The sequence below is a fragment of the Phalacrocorax carbo genome, chromosome 10 (genome assembly GCF_963921805.1).
Source record: "Phalacrocorax carbo chromosome 10, bPhaCar2.1, whole genome shotgun sequence".
Lineage (NCBI taxonomy): Eukaryota > Metazoa > Chordata > Aves > Suliformes > Phalacrocoracidae > Phalacrocorax > Phalacrocorax carbo.
This window is the reverse complement of record NC_087522.1, coordinates 6,050,235-6,070,063: the sequence shown is the minus strand read 5'-3', so window position 1 is coordinate 6,070,063 and position 19,829 is coordinate 6,050,235. Positions and strand designations below refer to the sequence as shown.

Here is a 19,829-nt window from a genome sequence, read left to right as displayed (position 1 = left end):
ATACTTAAACTCTCTGAACTGGCTCTGTTACCATAGGTTTTCTTGCTATAAGAAGTGTGAAATTCAACTTTCTTACAGCTCTCCACACCATGCCAAAGCAAATTATTGAGATCCTTTCTTCCTCTCTTAGGACAGACTGATAATTCTTCCAGAAACTGCACCAAATACAACCTAAACCATCTCTATTAAAAAAAAAAAATCCAAAAAGAAAGTTATATTCCTTATTGACACAAAACAGGATTTGAAAGTAGGTACCCAGCAGCAAATACCATTAAAGTTCAATGTGGGCCCTTTTCTTCCACACTGATGACACCTATGGCTTTTCAAAAGTAATTGCTAACTCAAAATGAGCATTAAAAAAAGTAAAATAAAATAGACCCAAAGTTCTCCGTTCAACATAAGCTTGGGGAACTGGCATTTTTTTAAAATCTTTGCAAGTTCAAAGTAAACCTTTTAAGCCTTAAAGAGAAAAAGTCATTTCTGTTTATCAGCCTATTAATGTTCGTTGTTCCACATCCCAGTGAATGAGATGCCAACATATTTCTGTTCTGAGCTGTTGAGACTCCTCATATTTTGCTCTTCCCTTCTGTAATCCACTTTAATGTAATCTTAATGATAAAACTTAATTTTCCAGAATGTTCTTTGAAAGACTGAGAACAATGAAGGGAGAAAGTGAACGCTGAAGCTATAAGATACATTTTAATAATCTCCTTCAAAAAATTACAAAAGCAGCTGACAGCTTCCGCCCCGCCCCCCAGTGATCCATGAAACATTATTTTAATCATTCCATCCTTTCAGTAGCCAAGTCACCACCTCAGAGAGACTATAAAAATAACAGGGAAAGCAAACAGGATGCCAGAACCGGTCTGTATAACAACCTGAGAGGAAAACAAGAAGTCCACAGTGGCACAGAGACAATTAGATGAGCAACACTGTCTGGGTCATGTTGCAACTCAGGAAAAGGTGAGACATTTGCACACACCAGAGCCAACCGTCAGAAACAAGGATCACATCAAAGAGAAAGCACCGAAAACCAGGGAGCGTGGATGGGAAGAACACTGAAGACGCACAGAGGTAAAACACGATGACAGAGCTATTGCAGATACCTAACAGAAAAAAGAAACATGCTGCAACTATCAACATCTTCAGGACAGAGTCCAAAATAAAAAGGTTAGCACTAATGAGGCAAAGAGGAGCAAGGGAAATTATTTTGTAGCAAGACATTTGGACGAAGAAAAGCCCACCCATACCTGAGGCTTGACAACTTGCACCCTTCTCAACCTATCTGCGCATTTATAGACAGCACACGCAAAGACATAAACCACATTGGAAACTGATAAACAGAAAGCCTGAACAAAAATGTTATTTTTCATTCCCGTTCTTCTCCCCCAGGCTTTATAAGCCAACATGAAGGTGTAAGTAGCAACAGGGTAACTCCAGCACATCTTCATATTGTCCAGTGGATAACAGCAGAAGATGCCTGTCTGTGCCCTCCCTCAAGGCTCCTTCCAACCTGCAATTTGTGGCACAGACTTCTTCCCCCCACCCAGCCTCTGCTTAACCCTGCCTCATCAGGAACCACAGCCATCGGGGATGGGAATTAGAAAGGGAAAACAGAAGAGAGAAAATGATCGCAGAAATAGTCTGGCTTAAAAACAGACAGGACACAGGAAAGAAAAGGTGGGGCTTGGCAAAACAGAAAAATTTCCATCTCATGTTAAAAACGAAAAAAACTGATCTATTATAAAATGCTGCTGAAAAGACGGATGGGAGCTCTGAGAATACTGCTGCAGAATGGAGCTGCCTAAACTAATCAATTTAAGGCAGGTAAACTAGAAAAACAAACATCGGGAAAGAGGAGATTATTTTAGTGCTACAAGCATTTCAGCTCAAAAGTCAAAGGTTTGGGTGCTAACTTTTATTAAAATAAGATTGTTTGGCATCTTATTCTGCTTCCTTTCTTTTTCACCTACCGAATCGCGACGGTACTGACTCAGCAGCATCCATCCCTGCTCTCAAACACTGCGCTGCTACAGCGATGAGCGCAAGTGGGAACTCTGGAGGTCAACATTTCCATGCTACCTGTTATTTGGTTACTACATTTAGAAGGAGCAACGATACCAAATATTGACGTCTTTAGTGGAAGTAATCACATAGGCTATATTTTATTTAGAGCTTTAACTGTGCCTTCTAGAGAGCCATATGAAATACTGCTACAGAAAATACTACAAAAAACAGTCTACAGAGGGTCAGCAGAAAAACAAGCTTTCTTCTTGCTATTCGTTTTTCCCAAGTCTTCAGCAAACATCTGCAAACTTTCTCTTGGTTCACACTGTATTTTCTCAAAGACCTTTTACATAATTCACCATCATCAAACTTCCATAAATCACAAATCGTTCAAAAATAAGCAGTCCATACATCACGTTGCTGCTCTACATACAAGGAAGACTTGAATCATACTGAATTTATAACGAGGGAACAACATGAAGAGAATTATTTTGCTAGTGTGGACAGATGAAATGGGTAAGAAGCAGACAGATGTTTGGAGCTTTATTGGTACAGTGACAATATGCTTTATCGTTGAGACAGTATTTAATTTTACTCCCTAACCAGAAGTGTAAGTATCAGACTCAGAAACACGGTTCCTTCAAAGTGAACAGTTACAGAACAGAAATAACACAAATTTTATGTCCCAGACCCAGTACAATACCCTTAATTGACTGACAGGAGTTAGGATTTACTAAAAGAAATTCACATCAGGCTACCTCTGCTTCCTTTCATTACAGGGTCAACACGCTTGCTGCAACGTACACGGCTTTGCTGACCACAACAACCCAAAGGAACCAAAACCAGGAATGTTGCCAAAATGCAAAGGCCAGTGTGGCTCTATCTGAATGGATATTTAATTAGTCACTTGACGTGAGATTTACTGTCATGCTAATAAACATGCTTTCCACATCCACCATCGAGATAAGAATGAAAGTAATGTCTTAATTAATAAATGGGAGACTTCTGTGCTTTGTTTTGGTTTTAAGTTGGAACAGAAATAGTTTGTCAAATACATCCATCGCTGACTTCTGGAATGTAAAACATTTCAAGGATGAGATTACAGGCATAACTGTCCTTTTCCTAAGCCTCCAAACCTTACATGTTCATAAGGCCAAAACTTCTATTAAAGGCATTTATTTGGTGAATAAATCTTTTACTGCTATTTAAAAACCACTGAACCCACATAGCTTGTTGTATGCTTACTAACTTTAAACTGCTGCAGCCTTCAGTAAAACAGGCTACAGGAGAAATCAAGCTGATAGTTGAATACACAAAGTGATTTGTAATAGCTTATGTAGACAAATCTATTAAGGGCTTTTGGTATGTCCAAATGCTCATGGCTCTTGTTCTGAATCAACAACAAGTCAGACACACGTGCATCCTGCGCAAACCGATTCCCTTTGCAGTGCTTGGTAGAGAAGCAAGTACTAAATGTTCTTAATAAAATGCAAGTAATTAAAAAGCAGGAGTTTAAAACAACAGTCCTCTACAATTATTAACACAGCATATAGTCTGCACAGCATGTATCATCTATCTCTGTTATCATAATTGTGTATGTGGCATTTGGCAATTACGGAGAACTGCCTATTTTTAAAGAGCATTCACTGATAAGGGTTTTCCACTCCCACTCTGAGATAAGAATAATCCCCCCCGTACAAGCTAAAAGTGTCTCTCCAACACTGCAGAGAACAGGACACACTACAGCAATGCCTCCTGACCATAGACTGATACACCAAACTGAGCAAAGATGTTCACTAAATTGTTCAAAATGCATTACAGTGAGTTGGGAAGAGAGTACCTCCATTCCGATTATTACAGTAAGAGAGCCGTGCTCATTTGGTCCCCTTTGCAGGTCCCAGTTATTGCTCTCCGACAACACTGGATGGTGAGGAAGGTCGGTCTGTGGGCGCTATGTCAGTAAGGAAACGCATGGAGCTTCAGCACCAAAAGATGGCAAATGGCTGCTCCCTCCCCCATCACACCCCGCGCCAGCTTGGAACATTCAGTGCGGTGCAAAGGAGCGAAATACCGGAGAAAGGGAACTGTCACAGGAGGGAGGAAAGAAAAAACAAACAAAGGCTCAAAAACCAACCCCAAGGAAGAATTTTGAAAGGAAACCTTTTCTCCAGCCAGGATCCAAGCATCCTCTCTGCAGCTGGCTTTATTTACATCATCTAATTCAAATTCTAAATGCTTCAAAGTGTTATTACACTTTTTTCTTTGAAAACAAAAATGACAACAACTGAAACAAAACTGGGAGCGAGAAAACCCAAAGACTGAAATAATTACTAATCAAAGCAGAGGCTTGTACATGGGATGGTGAAGTCACTGGCCAGCTCTACCCAGTAATTTCTCTTCATGTCGGCTCTGATGAGTTTTATATTTCTAACATTTCATCAATTGGAATCACTAAATTCAATTTGCATTCACAGATAAACAGAGAGGGAATAATAAATACTCTCATCTGACCTTGAAGTGAGACAGAAAATTGCCCTCCGTGATTTCATTTCAATCTGAACCATAATGAATAATGCAGTTGGCCCCATCAGTTACCCATCCATAATCACACTTGTGGGCTGGATGAACTCATAGCTGTGCCTAAGTATGATGAAGAAAGTCAAAACTTCTCACTTTTTTTGTACTAGTCTTTTTGTGCTTCTCCATCACTATAAAGGTTAAGCCCCTACTTCTATCCTTCCCCACCAACCCCACTCACCCCCAAATACACTTGCCTGAAGGGTTTCAATTTGTTGCACAGTCAGAAGTGGGAAGTGAGATGAAGGCATTGCATAATTTTCTCATCGCAATCCAGTATTATGTGCATTGTAAAAGATCTCCTGTAAATGGTCTAAATTCAGTAAGCATTCTCCCTCCCAGAAAGCTGTCAAGTCACAGGCCGAACTCTCCAGCACTGGTGTGAAGCACAGCAAGACAGCACAGACAACTGGTGACATGAACATCACGAGTGACTAAGAATATTTCCAGTTTCTGTTATACATTCAAACCAACACTTACCATGAGAGCAGAAAAGTCATCTGGGAATAGACAGCATGAGAGCTGAAGAGCTGTAAAGGATAAAGGACTGACAGAGATGAGTGAAAAAAGGAAAATTTGCTTGAAGTAGGGAAAGAAGTGAGTAGGAGAATGGTTGTGCTGAACCAACTTGTCAGCAAACAAATCTGCTGAAAATCTAGACTCCTGACAGTTAGATAATAGCTTATCTTAATAAAATAAAGAGGATCAAAGTGTTTAGATGAGAAAAACAAAACATTAAACCCTCCATGGCAATATAACAAGTGAGCCCTCGCAGTCTCATGACTCATTACAGCTTCGTGAAGGTTCTGCAGATCTGTTTCAAATGACCTTTTCCAATGAGATCTCATTTCCAATGTGCGTTGCTGTACTCCACAGTAAAATGAGTATTGAAATGAGAATTCTATATTACTGTTCAGTCACTTTCTTTTTTTTAATATCTGAATCTACGACTACCTGAATGAATTTACAGAAACACAATTTTCTAAAATATTTCTTGCAGAACAACTCAGTGATGGACCCCCACCGTAATCCTCACTAAAATTCAAAGCTACAGCTCAGCATTTCAGCATCAGGCTTTTGTCAGTGAAAACTCCTCCAGGTTATGTGATGAAAACCTGCCTGGGTTTTCACTGGGGACTCAGAAGATAATTCATAACGGATACTTGTTGACAACAAATAAACTGAAACAATTAAGTACTACCCCCTAGCACCTACCCATGGGACATTGGCACAAATTAAAGTAAAGGAATAGCTGAAAAGTCACTTAGCTACCTAAGACAAGTGCTCCAACAGACTGCTGTTCTTGGCTTTTCTTTCTCACAAGCACTAATTTGACTTCATCTCATATCCACCTCCCACCTGCTTTGACTCAGCTTACATCAAATCAGTCTACAATGATCCAAGCCATATTAAGCGCAGCATTGTAATAGACTTGTTAATCATTAAATCCAAAATATGGAAGCATATTAATACTGCAAAGGTCTTAAAAATTCCATGACCAACTAACCTGACCCATAACCATGAATTTTCCAAGTGCCATCATGTCTTTGGGCATAAACAATGTGACATGGTAACATATGATCTTTCCTAGCACGCTCTGACAACAAATCAGGATTCGCTACTAACGGCATCTGCTGTCTGCAGGATCTCTGCCTCATTTGCTGCAGAATTTGGAAGATTAATGAAGCACAGGAATTGCTTAAAGAAAAAGGTCTCACATTAAGGCGACTGAAAGTCTCCCAAAAAACTGGTTCCAATTCTTGCCTATGCCAGAGCTCTCAGCTGACTCCACGAACTTTTCAAACATAGTCTTTGGTGCGTAGTCGTTAGGTAGCCTCTTGTGACACTATGGCTGAGATCAACAGCAGCTACTCCTAACATATGAAGCCTTGGGTAATGTTAAGTGTTTTGAAAGAACAAGTTCTAAATATTCCAGAATAGCATCCCCAAAATAAGGCTACACTTTCTCCTTGGTTTGTATCTGGTATAACAGGGTTAGAATAAGAAATAACTAATAAAGTATTAAATTTTTCCATTGAAAAAACATGAACAGCTGCTCATTAAGTCAATACAATCCACCATCTCTGCCAAGTGAAACAGGAATCCTGCATGGGACAGGAAACTAGACTAAGGCAACTTTAATTCTGGCATTTCCTACCCTCTGGGAGCTTCACCTTGCAACACTGACTTTGCCTTCCAAGTACCTATTTTCCATATGGGGCAAATATTATTCAGATGTTGAAAAACATAAAAGCAAGAACATATATCTAAGAACAAGAAAAACAGGAAAAACAGTAGAGTTAGCTGAAACTGCTCCCAGGACATCCAGTGTGGGGTAAAGCCTCATTCCAGTTAAATTACTTCTCATTCTCGTATACATCTGTTTTGGGCATGTATATAAGCAAACACAGACCCATAAAGCAGTGAAGAGCTGGTCTCCAGCCATCTGGTGTCAGATAATGAGACTAAAGAGACTCGGATCTTTCCAAGCTAGACTATCACACTATGAATATCCACCGCTCCTTTTGCCGTGGCTCTGCCCCACTCTCCTTGAGCCCAAGAAACACTGTACAACTGCACACCCTCACTCTGCATACCTCAGGCGGTGTACCTGGGCAGCTGAGCAGAGGCCAACTGCTTTCTCAGGCACTGTTTTCAAGCAGTTATTTCTCCCCATGAAAAGGATATGCTGAGATCAGACCTACTAATGAAGTCCTGCTAACCCTATTCCTAAAATATGCTGTGGATGTTCGTTTTCCCTATTACCGCCCAGAAATCCACAGCACTATTTGAATCTTCCACTGGACTGCTGACACTGTTACAACTTACCTGCAGGGTGCAGAGACTTACTTCCCTCTAATTTCCTTTCCCAAAATTAGCTCAAAAAACCTTGAAAGCAATACAAGGCAAGAGGAATAAAGCTGTCACTGTGGAAGGAGAACTGCCAGAACAACAACCTTTAGAGCTCTGTTACATCAATTCTCCTGCATCACTCTTTTTAAATGTTTAATAAAACAATACTACACGCTATGCAATCTTTTTGCAATGAATACTTTATACAGAAACCAGTCAGGTGGACATGTAAATAGTCTTTCTGCAGCAGTTTCAGGTTTCAAAATCACTAGATGAGGAGAGAGGTCAGGTGCTTTGTTTTGGGGTGAAGCTGTGATAGGGAAATTAATTTAAAGACATGGCAACCAAGTCATTTTGTTTCTGTACCACTCATAAAAGAACAGCTCTGTTCAATGTAATGCGGTTTCAACCAGTTGGTATCACAAATTGTGCATCAACCAGGTCCAGGTGCCAGCGCTGAGATGTTGGAGGGATGGGATGGTAGTCCTGCGTGGAATCAACAGGTACAGTGTGAAAAGTTTCTGCCCTCACCAGAGCAGCACCGTAATTATCACACAAGCACTCAGACTGTTTCTGCGGTGCTTTTATCCCAGAAGTTTTACACTGGATTAAAATGCAGTAGGAGTCCTTGCACAATCAGTGACAATCAGTCTCGGAAGGTTTGTAACGGCTCATACCATCGCATCTACCTCTGGAGCACTAAGTCCACACCCAGCGGGGTGCAGAACCCACCTCGTTCTTCCCAAGCCAAACATCAGCACCACTGAAGCTGCGCAACAGCCGCTGGTTTGGGTTGCATGAAAACTGCCTGAGGGCTAAGCTGCCTCAGTTTCCTGTGGAGTTGCTTATGAGGCATTTTGACACAGGGGTTGTTTCAACCTCCTCCTCTCTCTCTCTCCTGGGATGTGGAGAAAGCACAGCCTTTTTTTCTCATTCATGGGACTCTTTCCATAGCAAGATCAACACACCATTACTTTCTTTGCGAACATTTCTTCCCACAATGCAAGGCGATGTTGAGTCCCAAGAAGGGATAGCATCTTCCAGACCATGCAGTCACACTGCGATCAGTTCTGCTTCATCTGCTCGCTTCCCAGCTCCCAGGCCATGGTGATTTGGGCATGCATTTCTTACACTGTCATCATTCTTATTCCCGTTCTGCCTTTTAATACTCACTTGACCATACTGACATCACTTCTCCCTTCTCCATCTAACAGAGAATAATGAAGACTGGCCCTGATAAATCTTTACCACCCAAACTCTCATGCGCCTGTCAGCTATTACTCTGGCTGGTAGTCTGTAATTAGGAAAAACTGATTTGATACGGAAAACGAGATGTTTAGCTGCACTATATTCTGCTACAGCAGTCTGAGAGAATGAAAACAATCGTGAGGCTGCAAAATCATGAATGGCAGGAGGTGAAGAAGGAGCAATTGTTCACTGCCTCTTTCAATAGAAGAGCTAAACGAATTAATGGAGCAAAATTCATCACAGCCTATTAAATACAAAAAGATATCACCTTCAGCTCAAGAAATTCTTAAGCTTCAAACTGAGGAAAACGTGAGAAGTATCATTGCACATTTACTCCTTTATTCGACTTTCCCAAAGCTTCTGGTATTGATTCATTGGTTTAGGCTGATTCTTGAGCTGATTGCAAACTGGGGAAAAGAGTTAACAAAGGTTTGCTTATTTTTAATGCACACCATCAGATCTCATCTAGCTTAAATTTTACTCACATGCACATTTTTATTGCATTTTCTTAGGTGACTATTTTATCATTTTATCTCTTTCATACATGGGTCATATTCAATTTCCAAGCTATAAATTAGTAGCTGGGGAAAAAAATTCTATTCTCACAGGTGCAGTTTGCCAGCTCTTGGCTATGGCAGCAAGTGGTCCAGCTGATCCATCTCTGCTACCATAAACTTCCCATGAAGAAAAAAAAAAAAGGATTCAAAACCTGCCAAAATATCCTAATATGTAAGAATGGAGGCCATAACTATCTATTGTGTTTGAACATACTTGTGTTCAGGCTTTCTCAGCATTTGGAACTGCTTCCTTCCCTTAGCACTACATTGCAGGCCAAAGGTCATCGCACAGCACAGCTCCAACTAGATCATGCAATGCAAAAAGGTGCAGCCTTTGCAGAGGAGAGCAAAAAAGGATCACACACCAAAGAAGAGATTAAAAGGCAGCTGCAGATCACAGGTGTCCCACAGACGCATATAAATATAAGGTTGATGAGCATAATCTGTGCCGTTCAACGGTTATAGAAAGAGGTGAGTGGAGCAGCAGGTGTTACAGACCAGAACAATCAGGCTGATCCTCACCTCGCCCTGCCTCACCAGCCACGACTCTTCACAGCACCCGTCTTCATGTATTTCTGTTAGAATCCAAACAGGAATTAAAAGGACCGTGAATCAACTTCTCATGCAAGAAGAGATCTGCTTATGATCTCTCTGGTTAACAGACACACAATATTCTTTTTCAGTGATCTCAGGTGACAATAAAAAGTAGGACTACAAAAGAAAAAATTCAAAGACCAAATTCTCCAAAGAGCTCTTCTTTTAAATAGGTATCTAGAGAAACCAAGCATGAAGTACGTAAAAACCCAAAGGGCATAAAAAATAACACATGTGTGATTCCACATCACGTGGCTACCTGCATATAGAGAAAAAACAGAAATTTATTCCTATTTGAAAGCCATTTGGAAATGCAGCCCTTGACACACCATCACCACCATCTTCCATAACATGATGGGCAGGCAGAGCATTCCTACATTAAGAATTCATAGCTGTACCAGCCAAAACCAAGAGCATTAAGAACATACAACTTGAAAACACAGAGATACTTGGCAAGGCTGATCTATCTGTCACTTTAAAAAATAGTTCATACCATGACACTTTTTTTTTTTTGAAAGCAAAGCAAGAAAGAGAATGCTGCTGATGTGTTTATTTTTGCAAAGTCCTTTATGAAGGAAATTTTTATGAAGAGAATTTTAGGCAGAAAACCTTCAATGAGAACTTATATATGGGTGAGCAAAACAAATACACAAGGAAAAAGTTGCCAAGACTGAAACTAAAAACGCAACACAGTAAACGGGATGCACAGCTCGCTCTCTGGAGCTACCCAACATCACAATTAGCAGTGCTGATCCCTCCATAGCCTACGTCTCCCACATTCAATACAGGCACTTTGGCAGCCAATAGATGGTCTATGCTCAGCATGCCCTTTGATTGCCACCTGTCTTCCATGACCATCTCCCCCGCCGCCTCCATCGTACCTCATTAATAAAGCCCAGTCTTCCTGGTTATTTCCTTATCGATCCACTGTCTCCTGCATGGAAAAGGTGTCAATGCAGTTAAGGGCAAGCACCTGCCTGGAGGCTTCACCCTTCAGCTACTGTCTGAAAGTGCATTTTATTCTCACTGGATAATAAGATTCTGTTGCTAAAGGAGCTTTTAGGTATTGGAATTGTCATAAAATGTTCCTTGTGTCCTACTTCACTGGAGCTGACAAACTCTCTGCTTGCTGTCAGTGGACTAATGAGAAAAGAAGCACTTCTAAAGAGCTTTGGATACTTTCACACTGCAAAGTGAAAAGGAGAAAGAGAGATATTTCAACGATGTTCCATTTCATTCCAAAGCCCCATAAAGAGGAAAGAAAATAGGGAACGTTTCTGCACAATCACTGTATCAACGAAGCAGCTCACTTATTAATCTCTCCTTCCTCTGCATTCGCTGGCTTGGGGGCTTGGGAAGTTGACACTTGACTTGAAAAATGCCAACTCTAAGCAGTTTATTTCCTCTTGAACTTTAAGAGCTGACTGAGACAGAAGTGACCTTTAAAAAGGCAGGGTTAGTTCTTGTATGAATTGATAGAAGGATTCTTTGCTTACACAGCACAGCAAGGTACCGAGCAAATCTCCTATGCAAACACCCCTTTCTCACCAGAGGCAAGAAGAGCACCATGCTCCATCAGCCACAAGATTCACAAGACTGAAAAACCTGGGACCTGGTGACCTAGCTTGTCTACATCAAGAGGGGAAGGCTATGTTACATCCATAAACCGGTATCCTTATATATACACAGGACAGACAGTACACCAACATTCATAACATCAAAACACCTGATCTTCCTTCACAAGGAAGCAGCGCAGGCAAAACCAAAATTAAGTAGACCCACTAACTTGTACCTGAATCACGCACCAGCCCAGACTCCAAAGCAACTGCGCAGGCCTGCTACCAGTGGGGAGCGGCAAGATACCAGGACTCCTATTCTGGGACACCTAACTGGTTGTTGTGAATTTGCTTACATCAATCTCTGTTGAAGCTGCTGAAAAAGAAACTAAGCACTACGTAGCTCATTAGTGGTCTTCGATGAAAGGCAGTTTGAAAATGCAAATCAATAAGCAACAATAACTACTACTAACGCTGCCACGCTAGTAGCCAGAAACATAACTGGGCAGAATATTCTTGTCTGAGGTTCACCACACAATTAATACCACCAGATGTCCAAAGAAAGGCAATTGAAGGATTTTGTGGCAGCAGAGGATAACCTAGGAGTTCTGATAAAGGAAATTCACAAAGCAAATATCTGAGATGCTAATGGGTATGGGAATACACTGGAGATAAATAAGTTTAGCTTGCCTGTGTGCTAATAATGACACTTAGTTGAACATCATTTGAAGATACAAAGTGCCCTGCTGACAGGAAGGCTTGTGCCTAAACCTGTACATTAAAGCAAGATAGCCAAATTATAGTTCATTTATCCTAAATGGTGCAAACATATTCACCTGTTTCTCACTCTGTAAGGAAGGCAGACATGGCCATTTCAAATGTTAATGCAGAAGGTGAGCAAGCTTTCCAGTGCTAGGCAGAAAAATCACAGAGTTAGGGGTGAAATTTAGGTTTTTTAAAAATTACATTTTATTTCTAGTCTTGATCTTCACCTACCATGCCATGCTGACTCCTAGCAGTAAAGGACTGGAGGAGTTCAGAAATCTCCAGCAAAGTATGAAGAATCACTTTGCCATCAGCAGCAATGAAACACTTCCAACCTACCATCAGCCCACTTAAGTAGAAGCAGGCATTTTGTAAAGAGAACCCCACGGATATTTTGTGCACAATTTACTTTTTCTTTTCCCTAGAAGGAAAATACACGTCAAACTCACCAGGCAGACAGAAGAAGTCAAGCCCTATATAGTCTAGGTTAACTCATTAACAACGAATCATTTCTGTCATTATTCCTAAGGTTTAGTGTCAGGCAGTGTGCCTCAAGACAAACTGGTGGGGATGGGAGAAGAAGAGACAGGGAGCGATACTTTGTTCTCCAGTGCAACTGGAGGCATGACAAAGAACCACAGCGTCAGTGGACGCTGAGTGGATTTGAGTGGAAACTCAAATAAAAGCTTCACATCTCACCCCTAGTGGAGACTTAGAAAATTCCTGCACCTGAAATATACGCATATTTATTTGTGTGTGTATATAGAGAGACACAAACACACAGTACTTCCAAATCCTACATAGAATTGCAAAAGTGGCAACTATTAGGATTAATTTTTTTTTAAATACTGATTGATCTTTCTGATGGGGCTTTTCCTATGGATATTATCACCAGAGGTCTCAGAGAAACCATTCACTCCTGCAATGCATGAGAGAAAGTCCCACTTGCAACACTGTATAATCACTTCTTTTTAATGGTCGATTTCATAGTGTTTAGCCTCCAACCATTGCTTTCATGCACAGAATACTGCATTTGGGAGTCTGATTCTTGTGCATAAACAGGCTTCTTAACATCTGTATGGCAACATGAAAATACAAAAATACAAGTTTATATGGTAGGTGTATAACTACTGCAAAACAGATTTGCTCGACTGTAATACACATCAAACAACATTAAAAAGGGGTAAGAAACTGCCATCTTATTTACATGAGATGTACTTTGAGAGTTATAACTTTTGCCTGAAGGCTTTAATTAAAGGAATTCATGTCCCAGGACATTTGTCTTGTAGTTAAGTCTTCTTCCTCACTCAACTGCTTCAAGGACTGCGCTCTCTATGCTTCGGCACAATCTAATCACTCATACAGGAACAAATGATAACATGAACGCAGATCAGAAAGGTATCTTTGAATGAACCAAGAAAGATGAAGAACTAGATGTAAAAGAAGAAACAATTTTGCACCCTTTATTCAAGGGTCTATTAGATCTCTGGAAGACAATGAAGGGGAGGGGGGGAAAGCACTAGTGTGCATAAAACTTAAGTCTTATGAGTTCAGTTACTGCTTGCTTAAATACTCCTGACACATACATTCCCAGATCTGACTTTCAGGAGAGATCAACTTAAGTCAGATAGGGAATTTTTCTATCCTATTTATTTTTTGAAAGAACATGAAGAGAGAAAAAGAAGAAAGAAACCATCAAGAACCACATTTGGCAACTCTGTCTTTGCCATTTAATTTAAGCAGAGGCAGGAGAATTTACAAGTCGCGTCCACTTTGGTCAGTCCAGGTATTTTAGCAGAAACATACCCAGTGACTCAGAGTAAAGGGCAGAATTTTCCCCCAGATTTCACACAACGATACAGAAAACAAAGTTTACTGAAGGATAAAGAAATGTCAACAGTCCTAGGCAAGGCACAATAAATAATCTTACTTGTATGTTGTGTAAGCTAGCTCCTAGCAGCATAACGCAAAGCTGAGAGGCTTTCTCTGAAAATGGGGAATCCATCTTTACCATAAGGACGTTGACTCATATATTGCAATAACGCACTGTTGGATCTGGGGGAGAAAAAAAAAATCCAACGAACTCACTCAACGAATTAGACCAAGTCGGATGGCAAGAAAGAGGAAAGCTGCTGCTAAAGCGATGCCTCTTCTGGATGTGCCATTAAATTACTCACAGCTGCACCGTTCCCAAAGGCTGGAGGTACGAGACTCAGATGATGCTTGCTAACAAAGTTTGCCACTGTGCATGTCCCTCCTCTAACGTCTGTGCAATATTAGCCTGGGTGGACTTGTTAATAGAAAGCAATGCAAAAAAACCCACGTTTGTAATTGCTGAAATTCTAGCCAATTTTGCACAAATACCTTAAGTAAACTCTCTTACCAAATTCATCAACACAGTGAGGGGGAAAAAAAAGAAGTCCTTTCCTAAAAACTTTAGAAAGGAATTGGAGCAGAAGTCTAGTCATTTTATTGCAAATATACCTTCGCAAAATCACAAGAAACCTTTAAGAATACAGAAAAGATCTAATTCCGCAAACAGCAACAAATAACATCACCCCTGAACACCAACAGAGTTACTTGGGGACTGACTACTATTTGGTGATGCTTTAAACAGAGCAGATGTACCAGCTGTAAGTGATGTTCCAAACCAAAGAATATTTGCAGGTACTCCATTATATGCAAGCGCCAGCTAGAAACAGCCAGGAAGTGCTTCACAGGCTTTCTAAATTGCTACATAAAGATGAGATTATATATAAAAGACAACTTGCAGAGCAACTATATGTATAGCCATTATTCTTGTTAAAAGGTAAAAAAGAAAATAAAAATGACGGGGAAAAAAAGCAACCAACCACCAAGAAAACAAAAGAAAACACAAAAACCAGAGAGAAATCTCAAGTCACACATAAGATCATCAGGGTTCTAAGGAGGTTATTTTGTGCGCGCGCACTGCCCGAACTAACGGAGTGCTAACCTGGGAAAGATTTTTCTTTGATTTTATGGCTGTTCAAAGTTATTCTCAAATTGAATAAAATCAGTAAATAGCAAAAACCCAAATCTATAAAAGTTTCCAAATATACTATACTGTATAGTGTCATGCTATAATGGCATACATGCCTAAAAGAGTAAATATTTCCTGATCTCTAGCTAAATTTATGACATTTTTAATATCTCAAAATTAGTATATATTGAGAAGTCTACTTGGGATCGCTTAGATCAGTCTAACCATCAGTCAATTTCAGTTGCATTCATTAATCTATTTAGAGATTATTGATTCCATAGCTCCAACTACTAGTTACTGATAGTGCGTATATATATATTTAACAACCTGAGAATGATTTAAAAATCCATAAGCCTGTAATTAGTTGTTACACACTTCATACAGGAATATTTTAAAAGCCTAATCTAGCTGATTTCATTAGTGCTTTTCTGATACTTCTCTAAATCTAGACAATGATAATCAATTCATTCCAAGGCTGTTCATGCTCTCATTTTCAGCATCTTGGTGTTCCAATATTTGCATTTCTATTAAGGCAGGACAGTTCAGTGAAACAACTGTTTTCATGGTTTTACAAAAATTATTGGAAACATTTCTATTGATTGTAACTTACTAAAGGATCCTTTTGGGGGAAAAAAAAAATAAATTGAATGTTTGTAGTTTACCAGTACTGTTTACAGAATAAAACCACAGTTTCACAAGTTCATCAATTTTTTTCATTGGATTTATGAAATAGTTAATTCCATCCATCTATGGTGAAGTATATGGGATAGAAACGTTGCACTGGAACTCAAGAGAATTAAAGTACAATCATAGAATCATTGAGGTTGGAAAAGAGCTGTAGGATCATCAAGTCCAACCGCCAACCCAACACTACCATGTCTCCTAAACCATGCCCTGAAGTGCCACGTTTACATGTCTTTTAAATACCTCCAGGGATGGTGACTCCCCCACTTCCCTGGGCAGCCTGTTCCAATGCCTGACCACTCTTCCAGTGAAGACATTTTCCCTGATATCCAATCTAACCTCCCCTGAGGCAGCTTGAGGCCATTTCCTCTCATCCTATCACTGGTTACTAGGGAGAAGAGACCAACCCCCACCTCACCACCACCTCCTTTCAGGTACTTGTAGAGAGCGATAAGGTCTCCCCTCAGCCTTCTCTACTCCATACTAAACACCCCCAGCTCCCTCAGCCGCTCCTCATCAGACCTGCTCTCCAGACCCTTCACCAGCTCCATTGCCCTTCCCTGGACACGCTCCAGCACCTCAATGGCCTCCTTGTCCTGAGGGGCCCAAAACTGGACACAGTATTTGAGGTGGGGCCTCACCAGTGCCGAGCACAGGGGCACGATCACTGCCCTGCTCCTGCTGGCCACACTATGGCTGACACAAGCCGGGATGCTGTTGGCCTTCTTGGCCACCTGGGCACACTCTGCTGGCTCATGCTCAGCCATGTGCTGACCAGCACCCCCAGGTCCTTCTCCGCTGGGCAGCTTTCCAGCTGCTCTTCCCCAAGCCTGTAGCGTTGCATGGGGTTGTTGTGACACAAGTGCAGGACCCAGCACTTGGCCTTGTTAAACCTCATACAACTGGCCTTGGCCCATCGATCCAGCCTGTCCAGGTCCCTCTGCAGAGCCTTCCTACCCTTGGGCAGATCAACACTCCTGCCCAATTTGGTGTCGTCTGCAAACTCATCCAGATCATTGATAAAGATATTAAACAAGACTGGCCCCAACACTGAGCCCTCAGGGACCCTGCTCGTGACTGGCCACCAGCTGGATTTAGCTCCGTTCACCACAACTCTCTGGGCTCGGCCATCCAGCCAGTTTTTCACCCAGCAAAGAACACACCCATCCAAGCTGCGAGCAGACAGCTTCTCCCAGAGGATGCTGTGGGAGACAGTGTCAAAGGCTTTGCCGAAGTCCAGGCAGACAACATCCACAGCCTTTCCCTCATCCACCAGGCGGGTCACCCTGCCATAGAAGGAGATCAGGTTGGTCAGACAGGACCTGCCGTTCATGCTGGCTGGGCCTGATCCCCTGGTTGTCCTGCACATGGTTTGGTGAGCTCCAACATTTACATTGCACTGAACCTTCAAACCACCAATAATAACTACAGCACAGTGACTTCTTGCAAAGATTACCTGGGCGAGTCAGTATTTTTAAACCAGATGAGAAACTTATATTTGGTTTTCTGCCACCATCATCAGCAGAACAAAGGCTGAGCAAAAAGGTGTTGTTTGTCGGCTCCTCAGACTGTTTTTTAAGGCTGAATTAAACTATTGAACTGAAATAAAAGACTGCATCTGAAACTAAAAACATATTCTTTCCCAAGTTAACCACATGACACCCAGAACTCCAGTGAAACTGTCACATATAAGCAATAACAACCATGATCGAATGCATGAAGTAACACCTAGCTTTTAGATACACTGGAAGAATAACGTCCTGTGAAATACCAGTAATTCATGAAACATTTGCACACTACCAAATGTACCAAATTTTCCTTTGGTTATCAGACATGTCACCTCTCCGAGCCTGCTTCAGCCCAGGGAGCTACTACTTGCTTATTTTAGTAACCAGCACTTATTTACTCCAAAGCCAGAAAATGTAACTGCTTTAACCTAAGGCACATAAGCGAAATTGCTTCAGTTTTGCCCAAAACTGAAGACTAAATTTAACCAAGTCCTCAGCATTTCTTTTAAATGTGGGGCACAAATTTAGTTTGCAGCATTTATGGCCTGGGTTGGCACATTCTCAAGTTTTATTTTTGGTTTTGGTGGTTGTTGGTTTTTTTTTTAAATGCTTTTTTATCCCTTAAGAAAAGTGTTGGCAATTCGGCTCGAACAAACATATCTTTGTTCAAACCCAATTTTGTTTTATGGTTTATTTGAACAAACATAGACTTCCTATGAGGTCTCACAACAAGTTGTTAAGTAGAAAATAATGCTTTTAGCACTTTGCATGTTTCTGCACTGTTAAGTGCTGGTGCAGAGCAGGGAAGCAACATGAGGGGATGCACTGGCATTCGCTCTGTGAAAAATACCAAAAAGCAGAGTAGGAACAATGAATATTCAAACAATTTCCAGTATTTATTCCATTTTTTCTTCAAGCTTCTACAAAAAGATCATAAGCAATCGTGTTAAATAACATAAAATCTGTTTATTTAAAGCTAATTACGGTGCCTGTTTTCACTGACATCCCAAGACAAATCTTTCAGCCAGGAGAGAGCCCTGAAGAGAGACATAAACTAATCCATACAGCCGCCTGAACAGTCTTTGCTTGCCTTCATGAGACTCCCCGCTGAATCTTGAAAACAAAGATCAATTTGACATCAACTAATTGTGGTTATTCTCACCATCCTTCTAAGCGAAGGCTAGACAGAAATCCTAGGTGGCACAGGTTACCGATGTGCGTGCAGCAGAGTTCTGACCTAGAAGGTAAAATCTGGATTGCCAAGAAGATTACAGGTGCCAGACTTGCAGTTTCATTAGAAGAAATTAGTGTGGTTTTGCACAAGATTCAGTGTGCATTGATTAAAAAGAAAAAAAAAAAAAAACACGCTGAAATACTGAGTGTAATCAACCACAAAGCTCGGCTGGTAGCTCTGCATTTTTAAAAATCAATCTGAAAATCCAATGCCTCCAAAAAATAAGGTAAGAACACCTAATGATTGCATTTAATAGCATAGTAGAAGATTTAAATGTAAATGCAAGGAAGAAGAGACTACAAATAAATATGAGTCTGTAATAGCTGTAAATGTCTTGCCTTTAGGAACGTCTAATTTATTTTTAAAGGTAGGTTCTAAGTCTCCTGTTTGCTCTCCTCTGGGTCCCATAAACTGTGACTGTGTTGATATAAAGCTTAGTCTGCTCTTAAAGAACAGCTGAGCAGCTTCGTTTCTATTCTAATCTTCAAGCAAAGGTCATATCTCAAGTAGGCTTTTTCCACTCTTTTCTGTGTTGTATACAGGAGACGTGCTGGGGTGGGTTGCCTTTCCTCCAAACAATTCAGATGAAGTTTCAGCCCAAACTGGTTTGCAGGAGACACTGACATTTCTCATCCAGCCATGACTCTTCATAAAGTATTTCAAATCCATTAAATTCAGAGCTCATATGCCTGGGAGGGTCCCCTGACAAACACATGATCTGTGCTATTTTACACAGGCTGCAGATACTGTTCAAAAACAAGAGTGAAAATTTCCTATTCATTTCGTGTGTTTGCTGTGGATAGTACTGATAATAAACCAGAGAGATGTAAATTAATTTCATAATGGATAATTTCAGTGGAAACATCCAGCTGTCTTGAAACTGGTTTGTGCCTGGAATTGAGACTAGAACCAGGCATTTTCCACCCTCTATTCTGAATATTTCCCAAATGTATTCATTCCCTAACCCCTGCGCAGCAGAGAAATGGACTGCTTGAGGAAAACTACCACAAAAACTGGGGCAGCTGATCCGTCCAACTAGGAAGCACACCCATAACCAGAGGGTTCCTGGCTGACTGAGTGGGTCGTGTACTTTAAGTTAACTTACCAACAACTACTAATTTTATTCTCTAATCTGAAGTACATGCATGTGCATCTATACACATATGCACATAAAGGCATATTTTAAAGTATGACATTCACGGATAACAGCATAGCTTAGGAAAGAGGAAATTTAAGTCAGCCCAC

General features: G+C 40.8%; 1 protein-coding gene across 2 annotated transcripts in view; it reads right to left on the bottom strand.

The window, feature by feature from the left end:
- MAD1L1 (mitotic arrest deficient 1 like 1) overlaps positions 1-19,829 on the bottom strand; it is a 381,515-nt gene that overhangs the window by 267,437 nt on the left and 94,249 nt on the right. The gene's annotated exons all lie outside the window — the stretch shown is intronic.